This window comes from Hyposmocoma kahamanoa, unplaced genomic scaffold (genome assembly GCF_003589595.1).
Source record: "Hyposmocoma kahamanoa isolate Upper Pololo Valley unplaced genomic scaffold, ASM358959v1 182, whole genome shotgun sequence".
Lineage (NCBI taxonomy): Eukaryota > Metazoa > Arthropoda > Insecta > Lepidoptera > Cosmopterigidae > Hyposmocoma > Hyposmocoma kahamanoa.
Window position 1 is genome coordinate 4,077,773 of NW_020653713.1, and position 17,839 is coordinate 4,095,611.

Below are 17,839 nucleotides of genomic sequence, written 5' to 3' on the forward strand. Positions count from 1 at the left end.
GAACTGTCAAGTCGTTAAGTGCGGTTAATAAATGCTTGTCGTTCTTCTCAAAATCAAAGTCTTCTTCAAAATGAAATTTGTTTACTAACAGTATCAAACTTATTCAGCGTACTGAAAAGTCCATTTTATTTTTATTACAATTTATAAATCTATTTCAAACATTTAAGTGGTATTGAATAAAGGATATAATACGGAAAAAAATACCTTATAGCATTAGCTTAAGAGGTCGACATCGTTTCCCCTCTGGCAGCGAAACTATTTGTAGAAATTTATCGTTTCTTAATTAAGTATACCTAATATGAGTATTGCTGTGTTCTTCAATATTATCAAGTAATATGTCCTATTTTGTGCCTTCATGGACGTGGTTGTCACCGGAGAACAATTTCCGTTTCACCCTCATTTTATCAATTACATATATTAAAAAAATTCATATGACATTTCCATCAATTTGGTCACATTAATTTGATCAAATTACATTTTTAACTGCGATACGGACGTCACGCCACATATGGCATTATTTGCTTTCGATTGACGATCACTAATGTCATAATGTCCCTACGGTAAATGTGTTTTATCATTATACATTTTAAATGAGTTTATGAATATTATTCCGTTAGTACCTGCTTCATTTGCAGGTATTCACGGAATTTGGAGAGTCCTACAGGGGGAAGATTTAGAACCTAATTGATAAAAATGTGGTTCAGGCCCAAAAATGAATATTGAAACTCATTAAAAATAAAAAATATATGGCTGACATGGGACATAAAGCACTTATAAATTAATTGGATTTGGTTCCGAAAACATGTTCTTTTATTCATATGAAGACATTGTTGATAATCTATTTTAATATTACGTTATTAAAATTAGATTTCCTATTAGAAACTCCATTGCCCAGAGTCAAACAAATCTAACAAGAGACTTTTACAAGATGATGAAAGAGAAATAAAAAGCCAATAACATTTTTCAACCAAATCAAATAAAAGCTATAATAACCCAATTCTGCAAACGTTATTCAGGATTCAAAGGCAAGTGGCATTTTGCATTCAAGTGGTAGTATAGAACGCTCGCTTTTGATCCGTGGAAAACCATGGAGTATTTTTGGAACAAGGTCTCTATGAGTTTGAGGGTACTTTGTGGTGACCAAACATTAAGCTCTCCATAAGAAATTTATTGACGATTTTCCATTGACCATACAATTTCAAATAAGAAAAATGTAACGTTTCTATGTTATTTTCAATTTAATTCAAAATGTAGTCCCCTTTTTTGAAATACTTGTGGAACCGTTTTATACTTGTAAAACTTAACGTTTTATATTATTAGTTTATTGGGAGTTAAATAAACGTCTTCACCCTTCCATTCAATTCATCCTCTTGTAGGTGTAACTTGTACATGTTTCTCTTCATACCCTCTCTTCTAGAACATACCAATCGACTTATTATATACAACCTATATAGTTCCATTTGATTTCAGTCTTCCCTTACCTATCCTTTGTTAGGTAATTTCTAACTGTGATAACAAAGCTAAGTGTGCAGACACCAGTCCTATTATTACTTCATAAATTGCTCACTCTATTAAAAATGGCTCTTGAACACATTTTCCGGATTGTAAACAACTTGGTGTCCATCTACTGAAAGGCCACGCGCTTGTGAATCAGGTTCAAAGAGTTTTTTAAGTTGTGTTGTAGTGGTTCTACAAGAGCACTATACCAGCTTTTAGCGAGGCGAACACGAAGTTTTTATCTTTTGATTATTGCCTGTTTTAATATAAATTCTTCTTCCTTATCCACTTAAGCACGTCACTAGACCGTAAATTGATAATTATTGAAACGAAAAACACTATATATATATATATACATACATATATATATATATATATATATATATATATATATATCAATAATACGAGAAAGTTAGATAAATATCTAAGTTGAACACGAAACAACAGAATTGACTCGAAAACGTAACCATACAATTATTAAAATTCTACAGTCAATTTGTTATTGTTTTAAATAATTTATCTTCTAAAGGAACATTTTATGAGATTTACATTATTGTACTTAGTTATATCCTAGTGATAAACACCTAAAAAATCAACACCATTTTTTCCAGATTTTATGTGAACGAAAAACGAACGGCGTTTGCCGGTTGGGCATTATCAACAACATGAATATTTCTCACAGTCATTACCCAACAGGAATACCTGTCGATTTTTCTTCTCATTATATTTCCAACAATCCCCTTCACGAAATCCAGTTTGTCTTCCTCGGTCACTACAATAACAATTATTTTTTAACAATATACCTAAGCACCCACGTTCTATAACTCGTCCTTTACCAAACCTGTTCATAATAATTTTTCTCTTTCTTTTATTGGGAAATAGAGAAGGGCGGAAGATAGTTTCGCGTAAAGCAGGACGCATAACAAGTTTCTAATCTTAGCCTCAAGCGGTTTGCTTTTAGTTAGATATGGTCTAACGCCTCAGAAAGGGGTGGATGGACGTTGATAAATAGACTTGATAGCCCCACAGGTATGAAGTAACGTTGTTTTTGAAACTTGTCCATTATAGGGAATGACCCTACTTATAAGGAAAGAAAAACAAAGTATCATGAAGTTGAGGAGATGCACTATTATGAGATTGTAAATAATTAAACTTGCATAAAGAATATTACAAAGAAACTTGTTTTATATAGGAAGTTTATAAATAACTGAACAAGTAAAAAGTTCAATTTGCAAAGAAAATAAATATATCTGACTCGGTTATCGACAAACTAAGTTTTATATCTTGTTTTAACCACAGAGATTCTAGGATAAGAAATCTCAATGAACTTAACCACAATGATATTTGTGAAAGTAACAACAATATGACGAATGCATCTACTTTAAACCGAATACATCCATAAACCATGAATGGGACATCCTTCGCCGCCATTAATATATGGTCAAATATGGCCAGACTCTCTGGAACCGACCATTCAAATACAAATGGCCGAAAAAAATACTCTAAACATTATTTATCTATTCCGATTTAGTCGTGTGTTCGGAGAGATATTAAAATACAAACACGGACAATGGCACTTCATTGTTGAAAGAAGAAAAAAGGTTAGGAAATTTATATCTGTTACTGTTAATGTTAAAATTAAGGGGGATCTTAAATCTACTTTGAACTCTTTCTAAATGACGACATTTAGGTGTGTAAGTCTAATGGATGTTAAGTAGTCTTGAACCATACTTTGAAGCATTCCATTGGGAAAAATTGATTAATATAGACTGCTAGATATATTTCTATGAATGAACACCTAACTGATCCAGAGTTCTTGAGTTGGATTGAGTTAAACTCACTTTGATTTGTAGTCACTAAATTTATAAATTAAATAATGTTGAATTGGGTTAATAGGATTCACATTATCTTTGACATTAATTACAGTAACCTGTGAACAATGCTGAAACTGTCCACGCTCTTAACGATAATAAAGTATAACTTAACCAAACGATTTAAAAATCCTGGGTGATATTTTATTTTTACTAATGATATTATTATTATTTTAGAGAAAATTCTTCTCTAGTTTGTTATAATTATTAATAAAAACACCGAACAAACGCTAAGACAAATCCACGTTGAGGTAACAAACACTCGTTCGAGTCCAGTGGGATGTAAGGTATTTGTTCGATTTTTGTATCAATAATAAAATCCTGGGTAATATCAAATTTGACTATATTCTAACATTACTTGTACGTAACACATCCACTGCCTCCACTGCGAACAATAGGTTATGGGGTGGAGCGGAGATTTGAAAAAAGCATCAATGAATTACTTTGACAATAGAACTTCTTAGAAACATTTCGGTACAGATTTTGATGTATCTTTCAAGTCGCCGTACAATTCGCGCTTTAGTATTTACTGATTCTCACTAGACTGTAAACAGTAGCGGCTAAAGCCTGTGTAATATCTTACTCCATTGTTACTGACGATGAGTTTGAAAATTGAAATTTAATGGAAATATCAAACAGAAACTCATTCAATGGATGCCTCGCCCCTTTCTTACGATAATGGCGTTTGAATAGAATAAGCCTATATAACCACTGATCAGTTCTTAATATTAAATGAAACTTTCTTAAGTAGAATGTCATTCTCAGCGCGTTTATCAATTTCTCCAAAAGACTTAATTAAGCAATCGAACGAAAATTAAAGACCTTTGCAATCGAAAAGCTATGAATTTGGTTTTCTGTGATATCTTAAAGAAGAGATATTTTAAGACTTTCGTTCTTTTTATTTTCCTAATTGTTCGAAACGTTTGGACTGTCCTTTGTCACAGGTTGGCTCTGAAATATCGAGGAAAAAAAATCATACTGTGATAAGAAACCTGTAATTAGCGACAATCATCTTGAAGAAGTTCCATTAAATTCTTTAAAAAAAACCATAGAATTGGAATATTCGGAATTATATTTTGTACGAATAATAATCGTGTCCACTTTTATCTATACAGTTTTATGGTGAAAATGAAATTTTCGGTCATCGCTACTTTCACCTAAAGAACCATGGAGTCTACACGCTTATGAATAATATTGAAATTGTTATGAATTATATGATTTATTTCTTTAATAATACGAAATAAAATACAATAAAAGACAACTCTCACGTCCTCATAATTGGACGCAGCAGGCCCGTAGTTAATCCGGGATTCAATTCCAGCCCACATTGAGATCACCTCATGTGTAATGTGACTATGGTGGTTTTGATCAATTAATTTGATCGTAATAAGGATCATGCGCGTGAGTTGATTTCAATAGCCAGTTCAAATTGTCAGCTATACTGTGGTATACTATGTTTGACAGTTTTTGAGTATCAAATAATACAATGTTAGGTACTGCGATAGTGATTTTTCGTAATTTTATACTTAGTTTAGAATATAGCACCGGCGCTGTTCAGGCTGGTTCAAGTCGTGAGCCTGGTGGTGCCCAAATTTCCCCAGCACTCTTTCCCTTCTAAACCCGAACACAGTAAAGCTCATATTACTGCTTTGAAGCAGAATTAGGTAAAATGGCAGTACTTCCCTAGACAAACTGCTGTATTCATAGAGCTCCAGTTACTGTTACCGTATTATTCTGTGTCGAATCGGTGATATAAAATGCACGTTTAGGCAATATAATGTGACATTATTAAGTGCATGTTGTCTATTTTCTAACATGCGTTAAACAATATTAATAATCAGAAAGTAAACTAAATATAACATGTTTTATTTTATTTGCGCGATAAAAACACGGATGTAATTGGTAGATTAACGAGCAATGTAAATACGGTGAGAGATTTAGGTTAACATTGACTAATGATAGTAGAATAAACATACATAGACGTCAAAATGATATAATAATTAAAAAATAATGATAATAACTGATTTCATATCAGTAGAGCTCCTTGTGAGGGAAGTACTGCCACCTTATTTATTTCTGCCGCCAAGCAGTAATGTGATTTTAAAGGGGTTATGGTGAAATTACAGGCACATGGGACTTGTCAGCTTATGTGTCAGGGACGGGCTCAACGTCAGTGCCCCTCGGGTTTTTGCTTACCACCAAGAGCGCGACTTGTTCGTATCGTTTCTGTATACTCTATGTTATCATTAAATAAAAAATAAACTGAATATACATCGAACAAGGCTTTATATTCCTAATATCATTGCTCGCATACGAATACAGTACACAATGCAAAAAGTTAGGGATTTGTCATTTGAGGGAAACACACACACTCATAAATGCGGAATCGGTTTAAACCAGTTGGAAAAAGTTTTCCATCCATGTCCATGTAATAAAAGCGAGTAAGCGTCGAACGTTTCACTTCCGCTCGGATCGTCGACGCAAAATACGCGTCTTTTTCTGACCGGCTTGATCCGATTCCCTGCCAAAGCATAGTGACTTCCTAAAAATTCCAGTGCCACTCAGAGCTTTAAATCGCAAAGATCTACTTTACTCGGGCACTCCCACTGAACCCATCACCCAGAGACATGAGTTGACAAGTCCCATGTACCTGCAATTTCACCAGCACTCTTACCCTTCAAAACCGGAATACATATAGGTAAGGTGGCAATACTTCCCCTGACGAACTCTTTCACAAGGAGCTCTACAGCTACTAAAATTCTATTATTATATAAGACATAAAATAATTAACATTCTCGAATTGCTGCGTTTGAAAAGGTTTGAAAACGCGTCATTCAAAAATTTAAGAACAGTTATCAAGCTACCATTCCACAATCGAGTCGGCACTTTAAAAGGCATCCTAATCCAACCTAAGCCTTAATACAAAGTTTACTCAGCTACAGACTACAAAGAATAGGAGGCAGGATGTTAATGAAATACAGACACAGATAATCCCGGTGCCTCACTGTCTGCTTCTTCTTTGCTTTACAAAGTCTTCGAGGTTAATAATAGAGATAGTAAAAGAAAGAAATGAATGAGCGGTCACTTATGAAGATGAAAAGCTACTGGATTTCTATATAATTGTAATAATTTGTTTGTTTGGTGTTGCTGCTGCGGGCTGCTTGTTAAGTTTCAATTTAATATTGGATACAAGAATATGAATGCTATCACTGGCTGTGCTTATATTTTAACATTAAGCGCGGTAAAATAGTATGGTTTGTTCAGAATGTGGCCAACGATGTTACACGTTTGTCTATTAAATGCCTATTCACTCTGGCCTTGAATAACCCTTAATATATCTAACTGTCCGAAAACTCAGAAGTCGGGAATTTCACCACTTTGCCATACGCATTAGGAAAAATGAAGCAAAACGTTACGTGCGAATGCGTGGTAAGTCAATGACATAGGATAGAGTATTCTGTGTTTTCATTTGATCAAATGAGGAACGACGATAGTGGAACTAAATTGCAAAGTTCATGCATAAACTCTCCAAAACGTATACAATAGAAAACCGACGAGACACAAGAGCTTTGTGGCATTAGTCTTGTGACTTTTGGCTCAGAGTCCAAGGCAACCGACTGGTTTTCGGCAGAGCCGTCCCAGAAGTAACGGCAGTACTCCATACACGATCGAACTTGTGCTTGATAATTTAATAGCTGTGAAGTAAGGTATGAGCAGTATAATATATTATTCGTGAACCAACTTCTAATGAGCTATGGAGGTGAAAATGGATTTAAAATCCATTTTTTGAAAGAGATGTGCCCCACTAGACGCTGTAAGAAATAAAAGAGCTACACAAGTCAAAACACAACATGATGATGTAAAAAGAAGAATCATAGATATGTAACAGACTATACATAGGCTACAAATCTGGAGTAAGGACATTGTCACGTATAAAGCGACTACATGTATATAAATTGATGACGAATCACAGCACAATTAAAAGCACGGTAATTTTTTTACACGGTAAGTTTGAATTTAGTACATCTTTTTTTAATAGTGATTGGCTCACGTTTGTCCATAATCTTACCAGCTGGAGTAGAAGTGTAGACGAGAAAGGTAAACCTTCAAGACACCCAGAGTATCGTTAAGGAAAATCTTCAATTCAGTCCTATAGTCCGTATAGAATTTGGTACTAACAAACTAAATGCACTTACGGAAAAAACGTAAAGAAATCTCGTCAATGAACTTGCACTGGACAATACCAGGATTATAGAACTACTAAACGACACTCGGCTGTAGACAAACATGAATGAAACTTTTCAAAGCGGTAGTACCAAAGATGTAATACCACTGTTACAAATATTTGTCAATGAAATGAGAAATAAGGTGGAATTTGAATATATTGTGACTGCTTTTAAAATAACTAATAGAATAGTACTGCTTTTAAGTATTGTTATTTTGAATGCTGCTAATTTTATTGAAATCTTTAGTCCAACTATTGAACTGTTTGTTTTCGTTGTGTGTTTCTGATTATTTCGCTCACAAGGCGAATACCAAAGTGTCCTCTTATGTAGTAGCGGGTTCACTCTTTACTATTGTTACCTGCTGTGCGGATTTCTTCGAATATGTAGTATGTGCAGCTTTTTGACCTTCTGTCTTGATTTTGTCCAGATTTGTCATTTCTTTGGATTTGTCGGGAGCAATTTCCATAATAAATAATATCCACCTCGCAATTTTGCAGTAAAACTCGATTTATGACAATATTTTGTTACCTGGGCGCTTGTCCATCTCTGCTGCCACGTGAAATGTTTAATTTTATTTTGTTACTAAAAGTATGGATTTTCTTGCAAATGTCAGACTTTTTATGCCGACTGTTCAAATTTTGAAACGGTAACTCTGTTTAACAACAATTAAGGCCTTGTTAACGATGGTTCAGCCTAAGAAAACCCTTTGCTAGGAGAACAGCAGTTGGTGGCCCTAGAGTCTTCGAACATATCTAGAAAACAACAGAGAAGAAAGCAAAGTAATGCCATAACATTACGTTTTATAGGCGGGATGGCATTGGCACTTGTTAAACAATTGAACTCTAGGTATTTATAAATCAATGAAGAAAAAGGCGCTAAATTTTCCTCGGAAGTTAATAAATTTCTTGTTATTTTGTGTCTATACGTACAACGTAATTGTTTTGCATTTGCCAATGTCATACTTTCTACCAATGATGGTGTATACGGCATTACTCTGCTTTCCCAAGTGAACTTTTCAATTATTATATCGAACTAAAATCTTGGCTCCAGTGTTGAAGCCGTAGGTCTGTGGAGTCTCAGTGCTCGACGACCTGGTGGAAGCGGCAGTGCAAGGTCGTTGTGTCTGTCCGGCAGACTATGAGGCCCTGACACTGACAGTTGTTTGCTCAAAGTGTTTAGCCTTGCATAGAAAGTACACTACCAGAATTCTAAGCACCATTGAGGTCCAATTCCATGCATATTCCAAGACTGATGTTGATTCATTGACGAAGATGTTTCATTCCTTTGTTTAATGTCTTGAAAAATTTTTGACTGACACAGTCTCTGTGCATCATAAGAAGACTTCAGGTAAAGATAAATATTTTTCAATTAAGCTTATTGTTGAGATAATATTTAACACAAACTAAGAGGACACAGTATTTTTGAGGTTCAGTTTTTCTACAAAGTGTCTACAGCTGTATCGAATCCTTTATCCTTTTCAATAATTATCACATTCAATTGAATTTTTTGCAACCACATTTCCAACCACTTGACATCCGGTTACATCTCAATTGTGCAAAATGAAATAAAAATTGACCGGATGTGACAAATCCTTCCTGAACTAAGTAGAGCAATAATTTCTAACACCCTTTAGACGGATTTGTAACCATTGCACAGTGATTCATTCCACACATTTTTCAAGAACGTGAGGCACAACAATTTGAAAAGAAATTATTCTATTGGACACCTACGATTTAACGTCTACGATCAAAAGCAATGACAATAACACACAATGTGGCGAATGATCCAAAATTGTAGAAAAAAATATCAATGAAACCAATATTGTTAGGATTGTATAGGACCGGATGCGACGTGCCGCGACATAGTTTTCGCTATTTGTTTGAAAATTTATGAAAGGCATGTGGAGACAGTTTCAGATTGCAATAAATTTTATTTGCCATGTGGGTGGAACAACGAAATCTTCGGAGTATTTTCTTTTTCACTAATCTGTTTATAAACACTTATATAAGCCCGAACAACTTTCCGCATTATAAGCTAAAATGAACATTGCAATAAGGGTTATAGGTTCCCATGAACTAATAAATATTATTTTATCTTTGTATTTTGATAAGCGCTATAATTATGCAATCACAATGTGATATTCGATATAGGAAATGTAAAGACTTATTTAAAAAACAATAACGTGTGCTTGTTACTAAACTAAATTTTAAGCCAAGTATTTGATCGGTTTATAATGATTTGCAGTAAATTCTAAAGTTAGACGTTCCACTCAACTCCATTCATATTCCTTCAACATCTAAACACGCGGAAGACGTTTATAATTTCATATAATATTAAAATGTTTCGCATTGATTTTGACCAACAAAAGGGAACAAAGGACACAATAGGTATAGGTAACAATGACACTACGGCAAACATGTGAGATGCTATTTGCACTATTAGAAATAAAATGTTCGAATATTAAAATTTTGAAATTCGGATTTGGAGTTTTGTGTTCTTAACTTTTTGACTTGGATTCTTGTTGATCCGGGAATGGCTTTTACTGCTTTTTGGATGTGATATACCGGTATTGTATGGTAGCAAAGTACTATTGTTGCAAATAAAGGTAGCTAAGGATGGGCATTGTCGTCATTGTGGCGGGTGTGCGTGGACAATGCACTGATCACGTTTAGAAATTTTTGGACAATTTCTGGCTGTTTTTGCAACGGGTTGCACCTTGGTGTACAGGGATGCATTGGGTATTGGCTAGATTGGAAAACGACAATTATTATATTATTATAACTAAAGGTATACAGGTATACTAATAAGGCCATTTCCCATGAGAAGAAAAGTATAAGAAACTCTATGGGTTGCCTTTTGTAAATGGATAATTCTTCACTATTGTCATACCCATTTTTTTAATATCACAGGAAGAAGAAACCTGAGTGAGCTAAACCATAGGTTTCCAAACTTTTTGGCTTACCTAGGCAATTTATATAGGCAAGATAAAAAATTGAAAGCACGTATATTAACTTAACACAAAAAAATCACAAGGAAAAAATTATATACCTATATGTAGTGTAGTTTATATAGATAATTCAGATTTTTTTTCCAAATACGATAGCACCCCCTGGACAGCGTCTATGACCCACTTTTAGATTGCTTCCCCCTAGATTCTTGAGTCATGTGATCCAAGTACGCCTAAGCTGTTATTTGAAACATTTGGTACGAAGTTTTTTTCGCAATAGTTTTAATTCTCTTTTACTTATTTCGACTGAGTCCGTCTCTGTTCAAATTAGTACCGGCAAACAGGGTGGTATATTTTCCGAAACTACTTGTCACGTCACAATGGGCCGATTCAAGCGAGTCGCAGAGTGGGACAAAATGGCCAGAGATGCGCAAAATCTGGGACTCAATCGACAGTCGGACAATGACCGGCAAGTTGAAATTAATTTTAATTTCAAAATTGAGTCTTCCGCATAGGCACTTTTTGTCTGTGCATGAATAAAATGGACAATTGTTTTATCAACAAGTTACAGATCAACAACTTGCTTGCGTTATTTAGAGAAATGAACCTCTCGATGGCCCAGGGGTTGGAATTTCGGGAGTTTAATGAGGAGATCCTGAGTTCGATTCTCGGTAGGGCCAATTTTTGAGAACGAATTTTTCTAAATCTATGGAGTTCCTCTAAAGTTAATTTCGTTACTCTGGTATTCATAATACAATGAATGTCCTAGTTTGAGACCAGATATAATTGGTGTCTTTATCTGGCACATTTTCATTGTATTGGATATCTGTTTCAGACTCTCGCCTCTCTCTATGATCTAAAAGGTTAACTTAGAATTTAAAAATGGGAGAGGATGTATACCCCGGCAATGACACAGTCGGCCGGGGTCAGGGACTCAGGTTCAAAAACCGGCGAACAATACGTGACGTATCTAGCAGGACAGCTACCTGAATTCGTGCTGGAAGCGATACGCCACAGAAATCCAACCACCTCCAGCAGCTAACATATCGGTGTTCTCGTGCATCAAATTGACATACTTACGACGTTTTTCGGTTTCGGTTTTCACGAGACCCTCGTCATGTGGGATGGTAACGCCCACAAGAAATACACTCAATATTACAATATAAGGCTTATTCTATTATATCTATATATATAAAGTGGTGCGCTTGGTGGTAAGCGACACACCAGTCCATACAGTTGCAGTGTCACTTAGAACTTTAAATCGCAAAGATCTGTGAGGTACTTCACCCGTCTGGGTCCTGCTGGTGAAATCACCCTTTAAAACGAGAACGCTGTAATGCTGACATTACTGCCGTCCGCTAACTAAAAAGCGGGTAAGTGATAAAATATTTTTTTCAGATATCATAAAAAAAAAACCATAACCCAGTTTTAGAATAATGAAATTGTTTAATGATATTAACAGCTTTGCATCGTTAGGGTAAGTTCCGAGAAGTCAAACACGTTAACTAATTTTAACTGTTTTTAAAAAAAAAACTTTGTTAAAGATAGAGCTTTTGCCATTTAAAACAGATATTTGTCACTTACCCGAATTTTAGTTAGTGGACGATAGATTACTGCTTTGCAGCAGAAATAGGTAAGATCAATTTTTCCCTGGTCGAGTTTTCTCAAGGAGCTCTACTACTGCTAATATTTCCAAGAATAGTCCTATCTGTGATAATGTATCGATTTTGAATTAAAATTATTATTATTATCTGTTAGCAGCCTAAATTGCTATTGTAATGAAGCAACAACTCGTATCCGAGAAAACACAAAAAAAGGTTATTAAAGGGCGTGAAACCCTGAAGGGAAAATTAGTGGAACAAAAAACACATGTTGCATGAACTTGTAACAACACAATTGTTTATTATGTTTGTAAATTACATTACAAAGTTGTCCACCGATTTGGATAGTGAAGAGAGCGTCTAATACATAAGAGAAAGCAGAATTGAATAATCGAGTTATACGATCGAATTTCTCATATTATTAAGATGGACTTAGGTGATATAGTTAAATAAGTTGGTTGCAGTTAGACTATAAATAATATAGTCTATACTTTTGTACATTTATTCGTTTTTGTAAGCATTTTGTACTTATTTTATTGAACAGGTTAGGAGAAAATTGGAGTAGCTATGGAGTTAATTACGATCAAGGAATTGTTTTTATACACTCATTTTCAGCGCCGGCGCTAGTCCATGTGCCCTCTAGTATGCACGCAATCAAAATGTATTACTTACGGTACTGAGAAGAGTATTTTTATTAAATAATAAGTTAAAATACATTAGTACAATAAAAGTCTAAATATTAGAAACTAAAGCTAGAATTTGAATTATATGAAGGTGCCCAGGATGCTGACAGCGTTCCCTCGTTCGTCCAGGAAAGTACTGCCGTACTACCTTATCTGTTTCTGCTGTAAAGCAGTATTTAGTTTCGATTTTGAATGGTAAGAGTGCTGGTGAAATTATAGGCACTTGAGACTTTTCAAATTATGTCTCAGGGTGACAGGTGCAGTGGCAACGCCCCTTAGATCTTTGCGATCTGAAGCTCCGAGCGGCACTGCAAATGTTATGGACAGGCGTGTCACTGGCCAGCGCACGACTTGTTTGTCCCGTCTAATCATAAAAAAAAATCATATTAGATATTCAACAAATAAATATGGTTTAACATTTCACCGCTATTTCTTTCCACTTAAGACCTCAGCCGTGCCCTGAAGGAATACAGATGCTATACAAGATAATGCCCCTCTCACACAATGAGTAACGTTTTACAACATTGTTGCAATTAGCAATAATGCCATTGTACATTATCTTATTCTGATATCGATGTTTAGCATGATTAAAATGGTGTCGAACCTCATGTACTAGTGATGACACACGATCAGTGAAATCGAGAATCGATGATAAAATATGTCGACTGACGTATGACATATTTAAATCAGTGTTATAATGTTATGATGATAACTGAAATCAACTCATGAAATTAGTCGATAACTTTTCTATACTTAAATAAGAGGGAGATAAAATTTCACATATCTCACTGCTAATGCAATAGTGTTGGAACTCAAAATACGTGAAAATCAAGATTACACCATTGCTGTGAGCAAAATTTCATTCTCTACACGTCAATAAAACCGTCGTTAGAATATTGTAAATTACAAAGATATGTACTTAACTCAAAATGAGGCAAACTTCATATGAGCTAGTTCTGGATGAAACAGTCTTACTCAAAAATGTGAAATTATCTATTTTAAACTACATTTTGGCAAATAGGAAATTATTTAGATGTCTGTAATAAACTTTAACCTGTACATACATATCAGTAATATTTAACGGGAAGTGAATAATTGGCTTTTCATCGATTCTGAAAAAATACTTTTTTTGAGCTAATACACTACTGTATTAACAATGCGATATGCATAACTTGTTTCATGTAGTTTATATAATTTTTATGACATTCATGCGATAAAAGCACTTTTGACGTATGACAAATGTGGTTTTATAATACCAAGGGAGAAATCTATTTCTTCACTCGGCCAGGTACCTTTACAGCTACCAGCAGCTGACAAGAGATCTCGCTTTAAGAATTGTGTTTTTTATTAAGTTTATTGAATGTCACAATGTTTGACCACTATGATATTCAATTATTTTTGTGAAATTACTCCACTAGTTTGTTATAAGTATTATGACAAAGATCGAACACTTAAAAAAATTCCTTCGGTCCAACTGGATTCGAACCAACGTCATCCAGCAAACCGTGCCAGGCGCTATGCCAACTAAGCCACGAACGTTACGATTTTTTAATGTGCTTGTTACATACCTTTGTTTTTGGTTTTTAACGACTTGTTTGCCGTAACTATTTTAATTATTTAAGGTCTATTTTTGGAGTGACTTTTAATTTAAGTGTCATTGGCGCCATTACTTATTTCGGTTTCGGTTTTTTCTTTTCGTCATTAAAAAAATATTAAATGACAGTTATATAGACAAGAAAATCAATATAATTTTTTTCAAACAAACGATCCCGACGACAACAAAATTCCCACCGATTTATTTTCCCATTTTTTTCGTACGCTATGACCTCCACGCGGCGGATTTAAGTTTATAAATAACGCACAAATGAGACTCACAAATGCGACGTTCAAATGGGTCTCGTTGGCCGATGTTAAGTCTGATTTACTGAGTTGCCTGGGGTGTACGGGGGTGACCACATTGGTCATTTTCACTGAAGAAAAATCGATGCCATTTAGTATAAAAAAGTTTCGTGGGTACGAGTTCTTCTTTGAATATAAATTGAATATAAATTGTCTCAAATTTTAACATGCTATATACATTGATTTGCCCACTGTACTAAAACGTACTTGGTAGTGAACATACTGATCTAAGTCAAAGTCAAATGTGCCCACGTGCCCAAAACGTTAAACAAATCACTTTAAACAAACGAAGCATTTAGATCCAAAAACATAATTTCATTTGCTATTTATACATAGCTGTTAAATCAATAAAAAAAAGGCGGTAGCCTAACAGTTTCAGTTATCGCCTCTAAAGCAGAGGATCTTGGGTTCGAATCCAGATTTACTGATCTAACTTATGCGTATTTAAAGGTACACGCAAAAACACAATAAAGACAAAAAAGAGAACAGAAAATGAATTGATTTTCTAATTTGTGAGAGATCTAAATTGACGTGGAAACCATTTAGGCGCACCATCGTCCATATAATCAGCAGGGTTAGCACAATAGGGCTCGACTTGCGCAAGAGCGACATAGAGAAAAGCAGTACATCGCGGTATATGTCGCTCTCGCTCAAGTCGCGCCCTATTGTGCCAGCCCTACTAAGCTGCCGTCCGCTAACAAAAATGCGACTAAGTGCCAAAATATTTGTTTCAGATATTTTAAAAAAACCATAACCCAGTTTTAGGATATTGAAATTGTTTATAGATATTTCAGCTATGCATCGTTAGGGTAAGTTCCGATAAGTCGAACTCGTTAACTAATTTTAACTGTTTTTAAAAGAATTTTGTGCTCTATTTTTTGCTATTTAAAACGGATATTTGACATAATGTCACATAGCCGCTTTTAGTTAGTGGACGGCAGTATTGGTATCATATCAACTGGAGAGAAAGGAGAGGTTCGAATACTGTGTAAGTCAGCTGACTGTTGAAAGCGCAAGATATTGACTCATAATCGGTATTATCATATTTGTTTGCCAGTAGGGTAGGCGGAGACTACGGATTTCAATGCGCTTGCTAAATAGAGCCATAAACCATTATAATCGTGCCCTAACACCACAGACAGTTCTGGATACAGAATTAAGTTTCAATTTCTAAAGGTGCGTGTACATTAACATAGGATACTCGTCAGTTAACAACTTCAATGCCGCGTTGACTGAGACTCAGGCGCATGATTTAGGTGACAGTTGGCGCAATTAATGTCTTCGAAGGAGGTATTGATAATGCGCTGGTTTTTATTTACTAAAATATATTATAAATTTATGGTAAATGGAGACTAAACGCAGTAATGCTCAGTTCCAATTCAAAGATGGCCGTTAGAGGTTGGGAGTCGGCGATCGTGGACTCCATGTTGTCTATGTGGGACAAAGAGTCACTGAGCGCGAACGATGTGGTCTCTGTCACAACAAAGTTACGTCAATAACATTTTACAAAAATTTGGTTTAACAAATTGCAATACTGTTAAAACTCCAAATGAATTGAGTGAATTTACCGAATTTGAAATGCAATCAAAAAACGACGAAAACGAGAAATTCCCATACAGGGAACTTATTGGGTCGCTAATGTATTTGTGCACAGCCACAAGGCCGGACATTATGAATACTGTCACAAAGCTGGCTCAGTTTGTGAGCAATCCTAGTTCGACCAACTGGAAGGCAGCGAAGAGGGTCTTACGCTATCTCAAGGGTACCGCGAGCTATGGTTTGATTTATAAGAAAACTGGTAAGCACGTTCAGGGGTACTGCGATGCAAATTGGGGTAGTTTCCTTCTTGAGGTAGGACCCGAGAAGCGCAGCAGCGATAGCGTAGATTGTACACAAATAAACAAAGAGAGCACAAATAATAACTTTTATATTAAATGAGATAAACATAGAACACAAGATAGTAAACAAGAGTGGGTGTCATGGGAGTGAACTTCATTGTCAGTAGGAATTTGAATCTAAGAACTAAACAGCCAGTAAGAAACTATGCGTTTGTCGTATAAGGTTCGTACCTCAACAGTCTCCCAGACTAACAAAATTACCATAAAGACATAAATAGATAGATATAAAACAAAAACGGTACATGGAGAACTTAGAACTAATGTGGGTAAAGGCGTCAGCTTCCTGAAGCCTTTTTCGGGTGTAGAAGCAGATATCGGTCATTTAATCATAGAAATAAATTGAGAAAAGGTAGACCTTGTTAATAAATCTTTTTGGGAGTGACTTCAGATAGTAAACTCCAATGATTTCCACATATATCTTCCTTGGCCAGCAGATTAAGCTCTGCTGCATTCGCAGTACGTGGAATACGTCAACTTACCGATGTTGCTACTGCTAGACTAGTTTACCTTAGTTACTTCCATAGTATAATGTCCTACGGGATTCTCATGTGGGGTAAAGCGGCAGATATACGAACAATATTTGTGTTCCAAAAATGAGCGATTAGTTCTGTATACCGTTTAGGTTCTCGGATTTCTCTCAGAGAAAAGTTTAAGGAGGCTGGTATCATGACTGTGGCATCACAGTACATTTACTTACATATTTTGTATGCTCGTAAATACATATATACATAATTTCGTTAAGAAAGAAGATATCCATAATATTAACCTTAGAAATAAGTCCAAACTCATGGTACCACGTTTTCGTTTAACTAAGGTAAACGATTCTTTTGTGGGGAATACGTTTTTACAACAAGATTCCGGAGCATATATTAAGATTACCATTTTCTAAGTTTAAAACTTACATTAAAAGTATCTTAATTGAAAAGTCATATTACAAAATTGTTAACTACGTGTTAGATAAAGATGTATGGAAAGACACCGTGAGTCTAGATTCCACACAAATATGATTCAAAATGTATACTATAGCATTTAAGTTTATTTGAAAAGAGCAATCCCTAGAGTTTCTTGCTCGTTCTTCTCAGGGAGGTGAGCGTAGTGAACGAGCAGTAGTTAAAAAAATGACGTTTTCAAGCGTCAATATTTTACCTATGGAATAAATGATTATTTCACTTTGGCTTTGACTAATTTCGGTTAACAACCCAGCAGCGAGGTTCGAA